The sequence below is a fragment of the Prionailurus bengalensis genome, chromosome D1 (genome assembly GCF_016509475.1).
Source record: "Prionailurus bengalensis isolate Pbe53 chromosome D1, Fcat_Pben_1.1_paternal_pri, whole genome shotgun sequence".
NCBI lineage: Eukaryota > Metazoa > Chordata > Mammalia > Carnivora > Felidae > Prionailurus > Prionailurus bengalensis.
Window position 1 is genome coordinate 13,863,093 of NC_057346.1, and position 16,011 is coordinate 13,879,103.

A 16,011-nucleotide genomic window follows, 5' to 3' on the forward strand; every position below is an offset into this window, starting at 1 on the left:
TCCCATTCTAGGGTCCTGGAACTAAGGCCACAAATCATCCCTACATGCTTGGAGAAGAACGGGAAGTAACTGGAATGACATATGTCAGAATGTCATTGGCCTTGCCAATTTTTTTTTTTAAGTTTATTTACTTATTTTGAGACAGAGAGAGAGAGCAAGCGAGCCAGTGAGGGAGGGGCAGAGAGAGAGAGAGAGAGAGAGAGAGGGAGGGAGAATCCCAAGCAGTCTCCATCCACACTGTCAGCACAGAGCACCATGCAGGGCTCCTTCCCACCAACTATGAGATCACGACCTGAGCGGAAATCAAGAGTTGGGCACTTAACCAACAGAGTCACCCACGGGCCTCTGGCCTTGCCCATTTTCTGCCTGATCTCTGCTTGGGTGATTTACTTTCTTTTTTCTTTAAATGCTTATTTATTCTTGAGAGAGAGAGAGACAGAGACAGAGACAGAGTGCAAGCAGGGGAGGGGCAGAGAGAGAGGGAGACACAGGATCCTAGTAGGCCCCAGGCACTGAGCTGTCAGCGCAGAACCTGACGTGGGGCTCAAACTCACAAACCATGAATCATGACCTGAGCCAAAGTCGGATGCTTAACCGACGGAGCCACACACGCGTCCCTGCTTAGGTGATTTTCTAAACCATTCTTAAAGATATTCATAGATTCCAGTTACTCTTGGAACAGGCAGTCATGCCCCACACCTGGCACAGAGCCCGGCACCAAGTAGGCACTCAGACGTTTGCTGAGTGCTCATAAATCGCCCTACCCAGAGGCTCTTATACTCTCATGCCCTGCCACACGTGTGTTCCTTACAGTGTGCTTGGCTGTTGGTTTCTATGCCCTCGTCGCAGTGAGGCGCACTGCGAGTACTTTGTTACCAATCATACGGCATCAAGTCCGAGAGGCTTTTATTTGAGAAAGAGAGACGATCTGAAAGAGAGCTTAGCTTATCATAATGTCTCTTGCACCGCACCCGGCATTTCCGTTTGCTCTTAGCGGGAAAGCCACGGGCAGAGTCACAGCAGGATTGCAGGGCCTGGCGCACGACCACTGTAGAGGCAGTGGGGGCTGTTTGGGGTATGTAGCTTTTGTCCAAAGGTCCTGACTTAGTCAGGGGGCGGGGTGGAAACAAGCATGAGCCTTGCCGCTGAAACATTCATTCCTCAACGTGGGGTGGATGGCCAGCTCTTCAGCTTTCCCCTTGCCAGGCCGGATATGCACAGATCTGCCCAGGGGACTGGATGTTTAGCACACTCCTGAAGAACATTTTAATTGTCTGAGTGGGTCTCTGAGGACCTGCCCCCATTAGCATGAGAGTGATTCCTGAAAGTTGCCCAAACATAGCTGTGTCCTAACAACAGGGCGCCGGTGACCTCTGAACCACGTCTCTCTCCATAGCCTTGGCTATTTCAAAGAGATCATTAACAAGGTGGAATTGGGTGCCCCCAGGGTCACTGCACAATATACATTGTTACTGTCTTTTAATGGACTTTCCCCAGACACGGTGATTCTTAAACTGCAGCGTCGGCAGCTGCTAACGCCAGGCTGAGCCACACTGTCTGCAAGGAGAGAGCCCGCCTGCCAGTCCTGCCAGAGCAGATCTGAGCTTGGGCAGATGGATCGGGCTGAGAGAAAGGAGGAGGGGACGTGGGCTTAAGGGGAGGGGGCACCAGCGGAGAAGCCTGGCAGCCCTCGGAGGTCTTTGTTATTGATTTAGCGTGAGGACTGAAAGTGGCAGGCAGGCAGGTGGCAGGGGCTGGCGGGCGGGGAAGACAGGCGTAGGCGGTCGTGGGCAGTGATTAGCCGGGGTGTTCCAGATGTGGCTGGGGGTGTCAGCTGGTGGTGACTAACGTGGGTGCTTCTGAGGGGCGTGGCGTCAGATGGTGGTTTCAGAATGCAGATGCGAGAGTTCGGGGCCCCCCCTCGCTGCTTCCACACCGCTTCACACGAGTTCTACTCTCCCGAGCATGCGCGTTCAACTTCATCTTTACTTTCGCGTCGCGACTACCCCCTTCCCTACATTCCTCTCTAGGCCAAGGGCAGGAATATGCAGATTACTCTCCCCCAGCCTTCAGCCTTCAGCCTTCACCCAATTTTGGAGATGATCACACGGACCGAGCGCCCTCGATCACGTACGAGCAAGTACAATCAAGTACGATCATGCGCGTTCACGTGAGAAACATACCTGGTGGCAGAGGACGTTCATAGTCCACGGTCTTCTTTGCCTGCTTCCTTTTTGAAAACCTGCCTCGAATTTTTATAAAAAGATTTTTATCGAAGTAGAATATACACAAAAAGTAAACATAGTAGTACCACTCCCACTGGATCAAGAAACAGATAATTCACAGCACTCCAAAAGCTTTTCTTGGTCTGTTCCAGTCACACTAACTCTGTTCCGGCCTTCTTCTCCAAAAGTGGCCACTTGCCTTCAATCACCACAGATTCATTTTGGCTGTTTAGGAATTAAAAAAAAATTTTGTTAATATTTATTTATTTTTGAGAAGAGAGAGACAGAGCATGAGCAGGGGAGGAGAGAGAAAGAGGGAGACACAGAATCCGAAACAGGCTCCGGGCTCTGAGCTGTCAGCACAAAGCCCGACACGGGACTTGAACTCACGGACCGTGAGATCATGACCTGAGCTGAAGTCAGACACTCAACTGACTGAGCCACCCAGGCGCCCCATGTTTCGGAATTTTATATGAATGGACCCAGACACAATGCATTATGGTCTAGCCAGCTCTTTTTGCTCAATGTTTGTATGCAATGTTTGTTCTTTTTCATTGCTGTATACTATTCCACCCTCTGAGTCATTCACAATTATCTGTTCCACTATCGAGAAACATTTGGATTATTTATGGATTTGGGTTACGATGAATAATGATGTCCTGATCATTTTAACAGGTATTTCGTTCTATATATGCATCCATTTCTGTATATTTGGAAATGGAGTTGTTAGAATCATAGAGTATGGGTATGCTCAGCTGTAGTAAGAACTGTTTAGTAGAAAGGATTTTGCAAAACCATGTGCCATGCCTTGGCCTTGATGTTATGGCACCAGCCTCCCTCCACACCACAGGGGCCCAGGAACTCACCACAAACCAGTCATCACCCACAGCCTCCTGTCTCAGGCATCTTGTTGGACCAGCCTCTTACCCACTTCGACATGTGGCTCTCCCTATTCATCTACTCTTGCGTCCTGACCCTTATGAACTCTGGCTCCCTATGACCCTTTCAGGCCTTCCTTGCTTCAATGACCCCTTTGTATCTGCTTCTGTGACTCACTGACCAATTAAACTCTTGACTACACTCCATCCCCAATCACAGTTCTGGTGTGGCCTCCACAGAGCTCATTCAGGCCAGCCCCAGCTCCTGGCCTGTGTGTTAAGAGTGGGTAGAGCGATCGGAAGGAGAGCTTTGCCATCCCAAGAAGAGAAGCAAGTGAACTGTGAGACAGGCAGATCAATGAAATTGGCTGTTTTCATTATTAATGGGCCCAATTTGTCCTGGGTTAGTGGCTATTTACAAAATTTCAAGATGCCCAGCCCTTTGAACTTCCCTGTGTCGTGACCAGACTTCCTTGCTATGGTGAATGTGTGTGCGTGTGCACGCGTGCGTGTGTGCATGGGCATGTGTATGATGTGTCTCTTTCTCCCAGCGTCTGTGACTTGCATGTCTGCAAGCAAGTGCTTGCACCCAGAAGGAGGGTGTGATGAAACGCTGTCACGTGGCTAGCCGTGGGCGGTGAGTCAACGAGCTCCCCCACAGCTACCTCACTGGAGTGGAGGGAACAGGAACCACCACACTTGGCAACTTGGGCTGTGTCCACATGGTTGGAAACAATCTGTGAAGTGAGTCAGATCCATTGAGAAAACAATTAAGTCAGTGGGAAAAGAAAATCAGTAGGCCGGGTTATTTGGCATGGTGAAAGAAAGCAGCCCATTGTTTGTTCACATTTGTCCCTTTCCAGCTGGTCATTGTGACACTAGCTGATGCTGGGCTTGCCTACACAAGTGCTTTTAACAGTTTGACCCAGACTCTGTCTACACAGCTCTAAAACCACCCAGCGAGCTTGTCCAGAGTCAAAGAATCAACTATCTGCCTCACTAGTAATTCTGTCCTCAGGACTGTTTTATGGGGATCCCACTGAAAATGATGGCAGACATTTTGGGGCAAGATAGGACTTTGGGGCTGCTCCACCACTTCTGGTGAGTTCCATGTCTGAGGACTGAGTAGCTTCAGGCAGCTCTAGATAATATCTGGTCACTGGTATGGGAGGCAGGGATAGGGGTCAGATGAAGTTCAAAACTGTGAAATCCAGAGATAATCCCCCCAAATCATGCTGACCACCTGTTTTGTTCTCGCTTAGGATTGTTGGGTGAGTGACCCCAGAAGAGACAAACTTCTAATTCTGGCCTCTTGGAGATCATTATCCCAACTCCCAGATTTTTTTTAAGCTTTATTTTTTTTAATGTTTATTTCTTCATTTTGAGAAAGAGAGGGTGTATGCAAGTGGGGAAGAGGGGCAGAGAGAGATAGGGAGAGACAGAATCCCAAGCAGGCTCCATGCTCAGTGCATAGCCTGACACGGGGCTCGATCCCACGACCGTGAGATCATGACCTGAACCGACATCACGAGTCGGACGCTTAACCGACTGAGCCACCCGGGCATCCCCCAACTCCCAGAACTTAAAGGGGAGAAAAGGGAGGCCCAGGGAGATACACATACACAGGGCTACACAGGTAAAAAGTGAGTGTTCACTTGGCTAAATTTAATTGCACCTGGCTGTCTCCAGTTAAGGTGCTAATGAACCAGGAGACGCACATACAACATAGCAACTTGTAATGGACATGTTGAAAAGGAATGGGTTATGAAGTAGAATTCTCTCTTAAGAACTAGGGAGCTTCTCTGAGTCCTTTTTTGGGCACCTTTCCTGTATCCAGCTGCTAGTTACCTGCAAGAACTCTCATCAATCTCCAAAGAACAGCGGTGTCCAAAAGTTGGGGAATGTGTATGATGTGGCTTTGGCTGGAGCATATTTATGACCTGGAGTGTGCTCTAATTGTGCAGATATTCCCATAAATGTTATTTTATTAAGTTGAGCTACAGTAAATCTGTCATCTCCATAAGTAACACCACAGTGAATCTGTAGGTAAGCTCAGAATACTGCCGTGAGCCATGCTGGGCTATTAGCTTCAGTCCAATGTTGTTATCTGCGCAGTTATAGCATCTCAGGGGCAAAACTCAGGCACTGTGTTTACAAGATTTGGTTCCTCATGCATGCCCTTGGCTCCCAAAGACAACAGAAATGGCTACAAAAGACGGGGGCGAGAAAACCAGAGAATGCTGAATGTTTGCTTCCTCGAGCCCGTTTGGAAACAGCTCAGGCCAACATAGAGAGCTGGAACAGGGAATTCAGCGTCTTGGGTTCTATTGTTACTCTTATGAACTTCTCAACCTAAGGAAGATCCGTTGGTGTGACGGGTCTCACACCTGCCATCTTGGAAATGGCGGCACGGTAGGCATGCCTCTCCATGGTAAATACCGCAGTCCTGGAAGCCAAGTTGTTGAGATCTCAGGGTGAAAGCAATAATAATTAAGTGTATCTATTACCTGGTCTGATATCCTCTGACCACCACCTGGAGAGGGTCCATAATCCACTATCTCCTTCCCCTGGGGAAAGAAAGGAAAGGAGATTAATGATGTCTCTTCCTCCAGGGAAATTTATGACACGTTGATATCCAAGCACTTTGTTCATGAATCCGGGTGACTCATGTCTACTTGTGGTGTAGAAGCCAGACTATTGTAAACATAGCATTCCTGAGTATATTAGGAATTTTCCAGAGCTGACAACATTCAAGAACAATCAGTTTCAGCCCTAGTCCTTGCCCCTCAAAACCGATCACGGGCTCCCAGTTGTGAGGCAGTACAGTGAGTTCAGAGGAAGCAGTCTTTGAAGGGACAAAATTGGGAGGCATTTGCTTTAGCGCTCTGGATTGAATTAGTTGTTATTCATTACAGGAAATCACATTTCATAGTTCCTAAGAAATAAGGCAAACGTTTTTAAGATTTGATTCCATATCCAATAGAATCTCTCTCCACAGCCTTTTCAGAGCATCACTGTAAAGTCCCCCCAGCCCCTGCCATTTTTTTTTTATTAACCTGAGAAGAAAATGAACCGAGTTTGGAGAAGGATGTTAGGCGGACACAAGGGAGGGTTTACAGACCCGGGGAAAATGCACTTGAAGAAAAAATGCCACAAACCGGGGTCAGCAGACATTAAATTATAGACATGCCCATGGTTTGTCCAGATTGGTTAGAACATGTTTCCTTTCAGCAATAAAAAACAAGAGCCATTAACAAGCAAAGATGTTAGATGGAATTAAGTGGCGTTCAAACGATGAAAGGGGAATTTAAGGAGCTAACCTTCCACTGCCCAGGCAGTTTACCCAGTCAATTAAAACACAAGACTGTCTTTCCCACCGTCCTGCCATCAACGGGAGAAAGTGACTCTGATAGGCCACAAGGCTTGGCTGCCATATACCCTCACGCAGCCGTCCTTCCCAGAGCCTCCTGACGGCTTCAGGTGACTAAATGGCCAGCTAAGCACAATACATTTCGATTGAGAATCTTGTGTCTCGTGGTGGTTGCCTGATGCCTCCCTGATGCAAGGCACTGTCATAGATCACCGCCATCCTACAGGCACGCCACCCAGATAGCAGCCATAGGATTGTCAACAGAACGATTCGCACACCGGCAGCAGCAGCTAAACGCAGCGCGGTTCGCGACCCCAAGCACGACACCAAGATTCTAAATGGGATGTTGCAGCAGCAAAGATTCTAAAACACAACTGTGTCACTGGGGCATTCAGAGGGTGTCACGACCTGTAACTGACAGGCACACCTGCCCTGGTTTCCCCCTGGGCACAGCATTCTTGCATTCCCCTGGGCCTCCTGTTGGTTGCATTGCGGCTGCTTATTTGCATCCGCAAGCAGGGAGCAGGTATCCTGCAGAAATAGTCCGGGAGTGGTGTCTGATTCCCATAGGCCTTTGCAGCCAGCTCTAACGGAATGATTTCCAATATTCAGTTTCTGAGAATTCTAACCATGATAGGCAGACCATGGCAGATCTTAATGACAATAATATCATCTCACATTTTCATGGCATTTAACAGTTTACAAAGTGCTTTCACATACATTATCACATTTAATCCCGGTGAGGTCGATACTCTCTTCTTTTTTTCTATTGGCAGCTTGGTGTAGTGGAAAGAGCGCTGGACCCAGGCAGACGTAAGTTCAAATCCCGTCAATGGCCACCCACCAGCTGTCCAACCACAGACGACGTGCTCCCATTCTTCCAGTGTCCTTTTTTGTACCCGTAAGATGGGGAATCATTTCTACTACCCGTAAGATGAGGTATGCGGTAAGAATTAAACAGCCTATATAAAAACACAGTGTAGGTCCTGATGCATAGAAGCACCGGATAATCGTTACTTTCTATCCACTTACAGAAGAAAACGAAGCTGGAGAGGTTAAGGGAATTGCTCAAAGTAACAGCTAGTAAACGGCAGAACTGAGACTTCATTTATTTTACAAACATTATTGAACACCTACTATATGCCAGTGCCTCAGGCATAGGAAAGTGGATAAGTCCTAATTCTAGTTCTCGAAATGTTCACAGTAGAGTGCCAGAGCCTGAAACGCAAATAATCAATTACAGTCTAGCATGATGTGAAAAGCAAGACGTATTTAGGGAATGTCCTAAAGCCAGGGGTGAGCCCAGGTATCGACACAGGAAGCGAGTCTTAAGAAGAGGACCCTTCAGAGGAAGCAGCCACGGAGTTCAAGCTGGAATATACATCAGCAGGCGGACGCTGCAGCCAAGAGGGGATTCGAGGGACAGGTGAGAGGGAGAGAGGAGGAAGCAAGGGTGGGCAGAGTCAAAGGGGCTCACAGGGGATGCTGCAAGGTGATCCCCTTCATCCAGTCCGCGCTGGAGCGAACCCATGGGATGACTTCACATAAGGACCCAAGGTGGTCAGATTTGCATTTTTGAGATCGGGGCAGCAATGTGGAAGATCGACTGCAGGAAGGAGATAATGGAAGCAGTAGTTCAATGAGAGATAATGAGGCTGTGAACTAAGAAAGTGGCAGAGCAGACAATTTTGAGAGGTGTAGCAGAGTCAGAATTGACAGGGAGAGGCCATTGATTTGATGTCGAGGCATGAGAGAAAGAGGAGTCAGGAAGAACTCCCAGGTTATTAGCTTGGATGGCCGGGTGAATAGGTCCCCCCCCCCGCCCCGACACAGCGGGGAGTGGGCTTGAAGGGTCAATAATGAGTTCATTTGGACCTGCTTGTTCTGGGAGACCTGGGGACATCTAGAAGCAGGGGTGCAGGAGAGGGCTGTGAGTCGAGCTTGGGAGAGAAGGGGGGGTGCTGTGCTCTGATCTGGGGGTCCCTGGCTTTTGGATGGTGGCTGAAGTTGGACGTAGGCTAAGACCACAGAGCAGGAAGAAAAGAGGGTCATGGAGAGCTCTAGGGAACACCAACATTCAGGTGCTAGAATGAGGACCGTCGGGGGCGCGCAAGTCCCAGGGGAAAGAGGGGCTTAAGGCTGCGAGGGAGACAGGCATTTGGTGATGGCGCAAGCAGATGCAGGTGTCAAAATCTACCCGGGGTCAAAGAAGACGGAAACCGCAACATGCCTATCACATTCGGAAATGAGAAGGTCACTTTGGCGACTTATTTTAAGACGTAGTTAAGAGAAGAACTTTTCCACTTTGGTTGTTGCTGTTGTTACTATGATCCAGAGTAAGAAAAATATGTTATATTATGACCTGGGACAAAAGTTTCATGACCAGTACTCGCTCTCTGATATTTCAGACTTTATTCTATTCTATTCTATTCTATTCTATTCTATTCTATTCTATTCTATTCCATTCCATTCCATTCCATTCCATCCTGTCCCATCCCATATGGATGCTCCTTAGTATGCACTAAATTTGCTTTATGGCCAAATAGTGGGCTGCAAGCTGCAGTTTTAAAAAGCATCGGTTTAGATAGATACAATTTTCCTAGAAGAAGAGAAATGTAGGATAAAGGCAAGAACACTGGATTGTGAGTGGAGATACCTGCTTCATGGCATGACTCAGCTACTTATTGCCTGTGTGACCTTAGATGTGCCCATTAACCTCTATGTGTCTCTTTCATTATCTGTAAAATTCAGATAATACATTAGCTGTAAAGGGATATTCTGGGGGATCAAAGAAGATAAAATATATGAATGCAAAGAGAGTATGTCTAGAATAGTCTTGGAAAAACTATGACTTTTTAGTCACATTCAAAGAAAGAGCAGAATAACGTCTTATGTGTCCCAGTTGGTTCTAGCTCTCTAACCTGAATCCTGGAGCCATACCACTGCAAAACATACCAAGAACCAGGATGGAACCAAAAAAAAAAAATCAGGCAAAACTGGTGGCGTTGCTACATTTATAAAATACTCTTGTTCTAATACTATTGTAGCCATCTTAGTTTCCTGATCCAGAATCTAATAGAGGACTTCCCTTAATAAAAGAAGAGCCAATACAGGCAGTTTTTTTTTAATGTTTATTTTTGAAAAAGAGAGAGAGAGAGAGAGAGAGAGAGAGAGAGAGAGAGAGAGAGAAAGACAGAGGGAGACAGAGAATCCAAAGCAGGCTCTGCACTGACAGCAGACAGCCCAATGCGGTGCTCAGACTCATGGAACCATGAGATCATGACCTGAGCCGTGGTCAGATGCTTAACTGACTGAGTCACCCAGGTGCCTCTACAGGCAAGTTTCCTCACCACTGTGTGAAATGACAGCAGAAAATACCGCAGGCAGATACAGAAAGATGGGATTCCAGTGGCACCTGGGTCCCAGTTGGTTGAGCATCCAACTCTTGGTTTCGGCTCAGGTCATAATCTCACAGTTCATGGGACCACACCCTGCACTGGGCTCCTTGCTGGCAGTGCAGAGCCTGCTTGGGATTCTCTCTCTGCCCCTACCCTGGCACACATTCTCTCTCCCTCTTTCTCTCTCTCTCAAAATGAAAAAATAAACTACAAAAAAAAAAAAAAGAAAGAAAGACAGATCCTTTAATATAGGCAATAATCTTTACGAATTCCAGTAGACCAGCTGGTATCACTGTATTAAGGCATAATACAGTAATTGATTTTTATGATTCACTCAACAAACTGCTACATTTTAATACCTAACATATGCGTTGACTTAGGTGTAAGGAAGACAAAGATGACCAAGGCATCATTTCTAACCTCTAAAAATGTGCAAACAGGTGGCTGAACAGACACATAAATGGATAATTCCAATTAAATGGTACAACTAAAAGAGATATGCATTTGAATATAATAACATATGAACATACCATGAGAGGAAAAAAGAGCAGCCAGCCCAATCTGGAGTTCAGGGAATGCTTCCTGAAGGTCACCCTGCCCAAGACGAGTCTTCGTGTAAGCATTAACAAAGGAAGCTGGGAAAGACATTTCAGAAAGGCAGAATAGTCTAAGAATGCCACAAAAGTATGAGAACCTGTATAGTGTATCCACTATCTCTCGAGCATAAAAAGGCAAGAACAAGCTAGACAACAGAGGTAGGTATGGTCGCCATCTTGGAGAGACTTCCCTACCAAGTTAAGGTGCTTAGAGTACATTGCATTGGACATGGAAGCCATTAATGGGGACCAATCACTCTGGAGGCCTTATGGAGAGGAACTTAAGAGTAGGTCAGGGACATATTTGGCGATAATTGCAGTGATCCAGGAGAGACATGTTGAGGGCCTGAGAAGCAGTAATAGAGAAGGAAGAGAGGAGTTAGATTTGAGAAATATTTTGGATGCTGAGATTAGATGTGGGGGGTTGAGATCATATGACACTCTACTTCAGAGACCAAAAATGAGTAATACTGACCTATACTGCCCAACAACATTGTCATCCTCAAGTTCGGGGTCCAGCGTGGAAAAATTAAGACAAGTCTGTTGTAAGCACTTGTAACACAAAGTTGAAGATGCTAAGTGTTGAAAGAGAGGCGTAGACACCTGGCTGTGGGAGTCAGAGGAAAGAGGAATAAATTCCAGTTGAGTTATCCAGACAAGGCTTCATGGAAGAAATGGCCTTCAAAGTGGGCTTTGAAAGATATAAAAGATTTCCCCATGAGTTCATAAGAGGAGAGGGCATTTCTGGTGGAGGAAGCATCCTGAGCAGTCATTGGGACAGGGAATGGTGTAGTCTAGGGACAATACCTAGGCTCTGGAGTTACACAAGCCTGGGCTCAAACAGCTCTGTCACATTCTAGGCAGAGAGTTAGGGGTAAGTTACTTTGCTCCTCTGAGCCTCTGTTCCTCATTTGTAAAATAGTTATAATTATCATTTATCTTATGGTTGCTGTATTTAATGAAATAATGTATTTAACTGTGTTTGACTCAAAGCAAGCCATCAGCACAGTTAAGTGCTATCCTCTTATCATGGCAGAGCAACAGGGAGTGGGGGCTGAGGCAGGGTGTGTCATGTAAAGGAGAATGCATATGGTGCAGAACAAAATGGAGAGTGGAAGTGGGTCAGAGAGCCTGGGAGAGACTGTGCAAGGCCTTGAGTGCTAGACTAAGGAATTTGGACTTTCCTGGGTTGGCAGTTGGGAGCCACTGAAGATTCACAAATAAGGCTGAAGAGTTGAGCTGTATTGACTGAGATTAATAAGTACCCATACGAAAGATGGTTTGGAGGAGGAAGGGATTGAACACATGACAATCATTTATGAAATGACTACAAGAGCTCAAATGAGAGGTAATGAAGGTCTGAATTTGTGTAGTGTCAATAAGAATGGGGAAGCGATATTAAACACGGGGGAATCTGTTGAGGTAAAATAAGAGGAAATATCAAATACCCAAATTTCCAATCAAGGTTACTGGAAGGAGCACCAACAAATATTGGGACAGGAGTTGTGAGAGTCAGGAAATAGACAAAATGGTGGCCGTTTTGAAAAACTGAAAAGTTTTGGGGGTTGCTAATGACCTCAATATTCCTTCTCCTCCATGCTGTATAGATGGCTACCCAGCTAAAGACTTCATTTCCCAGTCTCCCTTGCAACAGGTGTTGCCATGTGATTAGGTTCTGATCAATGGGATGTAAGTGGAATGATATGTGCCACTTCCAGATCATTCCCTTAAAAAGAGCCCCTTGTTTTCCATTCTTCTTTCCCTTTCCTAAAGGTCTATATAGGAATGGAGTAGTGAGCCATGCAGGCGAGGGCAACCTCCAAAGCATTAGGATTAGAACAACAAGGGGCCCCGGCAGAGCTGTGCCCAGGTCTTACCCAGACCTCTACCAGCTCAGATTTTCACATAAAAGGGAAACACAGCTTAAACAGTCCTCTAATAAAGAGACAATGAGTTTGGTGTATAGCAGAAGGCAGAGGTGGCCAGGAGAGGTCAAGCCTGAACAGTAGCCATAGAGAGGGATCCAGGGTGTAGACAGGGATTTAAGAGTCATGTGAGTCACGATGATGCTTGAAGCCATGTAGTGAGTGAGATTGCTCAGGGAAGCACTGGAGAGAGAGGAGAGGTGAGGACCACAGGACACCCGGACAGCATGTTTGCTCAGGTGGGAGGGAAGGAAGAGGAGCAGGGACTGAAAGTGAAATGGAGGCAGGTGCACAGTGGCGATGAGCTGAGAAGGAGGAAGAAGAGACCGAAGAGGAGAATGGCAGGGTCATCGGGAGAAATTTTTTTCCTTGATGAAGAGTGGCCAACAATGTCAAAATCTGCAGAGGACAAGGGAGGTAAGAACTGAGAAAAGGCCACAAAATTTAGAGAGATTAGAGTATACTTAGGACAGGAAGCAATCAAGAAGAAGTCAAATTATGTTCAAAATAATGTGCTTAAGAAGCCTGGGAATTTATTATTTTTTTCTTATTTATTTTTTATTTATTATAATTTATTATTTATAGTAAAATGCAAAGAGTTCAATCAATCTAAAATTATTTTTTAAAAAGTGTAAGGCAAATAATTTGTGTAGAAATGTCTCCCTCTGGGAGGTAGAGCTTAATCCTCCCTGTCCCTCAGTATGGGCTGGACTTAGTGAGTTGGCTTCTACAGAATAGGATGCAGAGAGGGGAAAAAATAGTAACTTTAGAGTGGAGAAACCTGGCGAATACCTCCCACCTTACCCAAATGGTCAAGGTCAACTACATCAGTGATAAGTCACATGGATATAATGCGCCCTTGTGTGATGTGTTGAGAAGGGCAATTCAGCTCTGTGGTGGTCTTTCCCAAAACCCATAACCTCAGCCTAGAATTGAGGAAAACATCAGACAAACTCAAATTGAGAGACGTTCTACAAAATACCTGACCAGTATCTTCAAAACTGTCTAGGCCATGAACAACAAGGAAAGACTGAAAAAGTGTCACAGACCAGCAGCTATGGAGACTTGATGATCAAACGTTATGTGGATCGTGGACGGGATTCTGGAACAGAAAAAGAAAGGGTATTACTGAAATCTAAATAAAGTCTGGAGGTTAGTTAATAGTATCGTACCAACATTACCTTCATAGTTTTGATAAATATACCACAGTTATATAAGATGTTAAAATAGGGGAAGCTGGGTGAAGGATATCCTCTCTATTCTTAACTATCTTTGTAACTTTTCTGTAAATCTAAAATTATTTCAGTATGAAAAGTTTGGGGGAGGGGGAGTTGTTTTGTTTTGCTTTGTTTTTTGAAGGTGTAAGCCAAGGGCAGAGCTAGGTCCTTACTAGGACTAAGTAAGTTTGCAATAGGAAGTATCTGGTCTCCCACTGCCCCACCTCCACCCCCCACCCAAGAAAAACTTTCCGTTAGTCCATTATTACAGTACAATGGAATGTTCAATTTCACACTGTGTGTGACATTCCATGCCAGCTAGAATAGTTAATGCAACTTTACATTTATGACTCTGCTTGGGTGTGAATTATTGTGTTTATGAAAATCTCCATATTAATGTCTGATTGTAAATCATTCTGCCGGCTCCTTTATTAATAGCTCAATTCCCACTACTCACTGCTGCAAGCCATTCAAATTACGGCAACCGTACAGGAAACGGGCTGCTTCCCATTTGTTTCCCATCTAAATTTAACCATGTTGGGCTTTGCTTTAAAGCCACTGTTGCTCTGAATTGTTCAAGCCAGACATGTTTGACTGTGTTCGTTGGTGAAGTTAAGACAGCGTGTCTGAGGGGTAGTTTATTACTCTCTGTTTCTGGATTTCCTGCTCTTCAGAAGCGATCTGGGCGCAGATCCTGGTGGTGTTGGTTCAAACCCTGGCTGTGTTACTAACTGGCTGTGTGATCTCAGCAAGCTATTTAGTCTTTCTGGGTCCCGGTTTCCTCATCTAAAGTGGAAATCATAACACATCATTTTTATTTGTTTATTTTTTTAATGCTTATTCATATTTTGAGGGGGGAGAGGGGCAGAGAGAGAGAGAGAGAGACCCAGAAACTGAAACAGGCTCCAGGCTCTGAGCCGTCGGCACAGAGCCTGATGCGGGGCTCAAACCCTTGAATCATGGGATCATGACCCAAGCCAGAGTCGGATGCTCAACCAACTGAGCCACCCAGGCACGCCAATCTGAACTATTGTTTTTAGAGTTGGTATGAAAATTGAGCGTGATGTTGTTAGGAAAACTGCTGGTGTAGTTGTGGCAGGTAGGAAGCTCTTGGTGGTCTTTTTGTGATGGGAATTATACTAACAATGATGGTATTAATAGTGGGTATAGCTGAAAGAATTTAGGACTGGCATCCAGAAGGTCTAGGTATAGTTCCAGTTTGTCTGTAAACTAGAGTTGTGATCTTGGAAAAGTCACTTTATATCTCTGGCTCTCTGTTTCCCCAGGTGCAAAATGAAGGAGCTGCCTTTCTTAAGCATCTCTTCCCCAGGCTAGTATTCCAGGCTCTACGTGTGCAACGGTCACCCCTAAAAGGTGTGCCCACCTTCATTCTTTTTTTTCCATCCCTTCCCCAACCACCGCCAGCTCCTCGGGTCAGACAGCTCAACCGGAGGCTACAGAATGTTCAGGAAGGGGCCAGCCTTGGCTTTGCATTTTCAGGCTTCCTCACACGACAGCTCAAATCAGACCCCCTACCCCAGCCCCCTTACCGGCAGGAGGGGAAATATGAAATCTCAGCAGGCAAGGAGGTTTTTTATGCTTCTGTAAATCATTAAAGTGGCCAATATTTCCCTTTGCTGCACTTCTCCCACCTCACAATATTTTTTTTTCCTGCAGTGAAATCCATTCGCCCAGCCTGGAAATGTGGTCACTTTATAGAAAATCTTTAGCTTGTACCAGCACAAATGGATGGGTCTTATTTCCTGTCTACAGTTCATGGTGTTGCAAAGGCATTGCCAAAAACTATTGACTGAGACATAAAAGCAAGAAATGGATGGAAATGAACGTGGGCACGTTCGCGTGTACATTTACAAACACACAGAGACGAACGTGATCAAGTCTACACTCAAAGGAAGAGATTCCCTGAAGGGACGTCCTAATTCATAACTCAGCCCCCTACCCTGCCCATGTTCAGAATCTATCTCACACTCTGGAGGAGGGAGAAGAGGGTAGGACCAGGCAATGTGGTTTAGATACTGGGGAAGGAACTCGGTCCCCGGTAAGTCTCCCTGATCCCTGTGCCATGATGCTGGAAATAACACCCTTAACGATCCATCCATCTTGTAACTTCAGAAGTAGAGAAAAACATTCAGAATCCTCTGCGATTCTTTTTTTTACTAAAATGATACCTCCTAAAAACGATTGCACCTTGCCTTTTAAGAATGGGCTTTGGGGTACGTGTAATGCCATATACGATTTTCACAGATTTCTGAGGGAACTGTTTCCACGCCCCATTTTACTGATGATGAAGCTGGGGTCCTCAAGGATGAGGTGAGGCATTCGACATCACCCAGCTAGGAAGTGGGGCAGCAGGGATCCCAGCACACTCTCTTGAATTCAGT

The 16,011-nt window shown here is 45.9% G+C and overlaps 1 long non-coding RNA gene across 1 annotated transcript; it reads left to right on the forward strand.

The window, feature by feature from the left end:
- Positions 1–2,677: 2,677 nt before the first annotated feature.
- Positions 2,678–15,245, forward strand: LOC122482991. Its single transcript, XR_006297269.1, has 4 exons — positions 2,678–4,204; positions 7,250–7,412; positions 13,402–13,544; positions 14,896–15,245. It is a non-coding gene; the product is annotated as an uncharacterized LOC122482991 (long non-coding RNA).
- Positions 15,246–16,011: the final 766 nt, after the last annotated feature.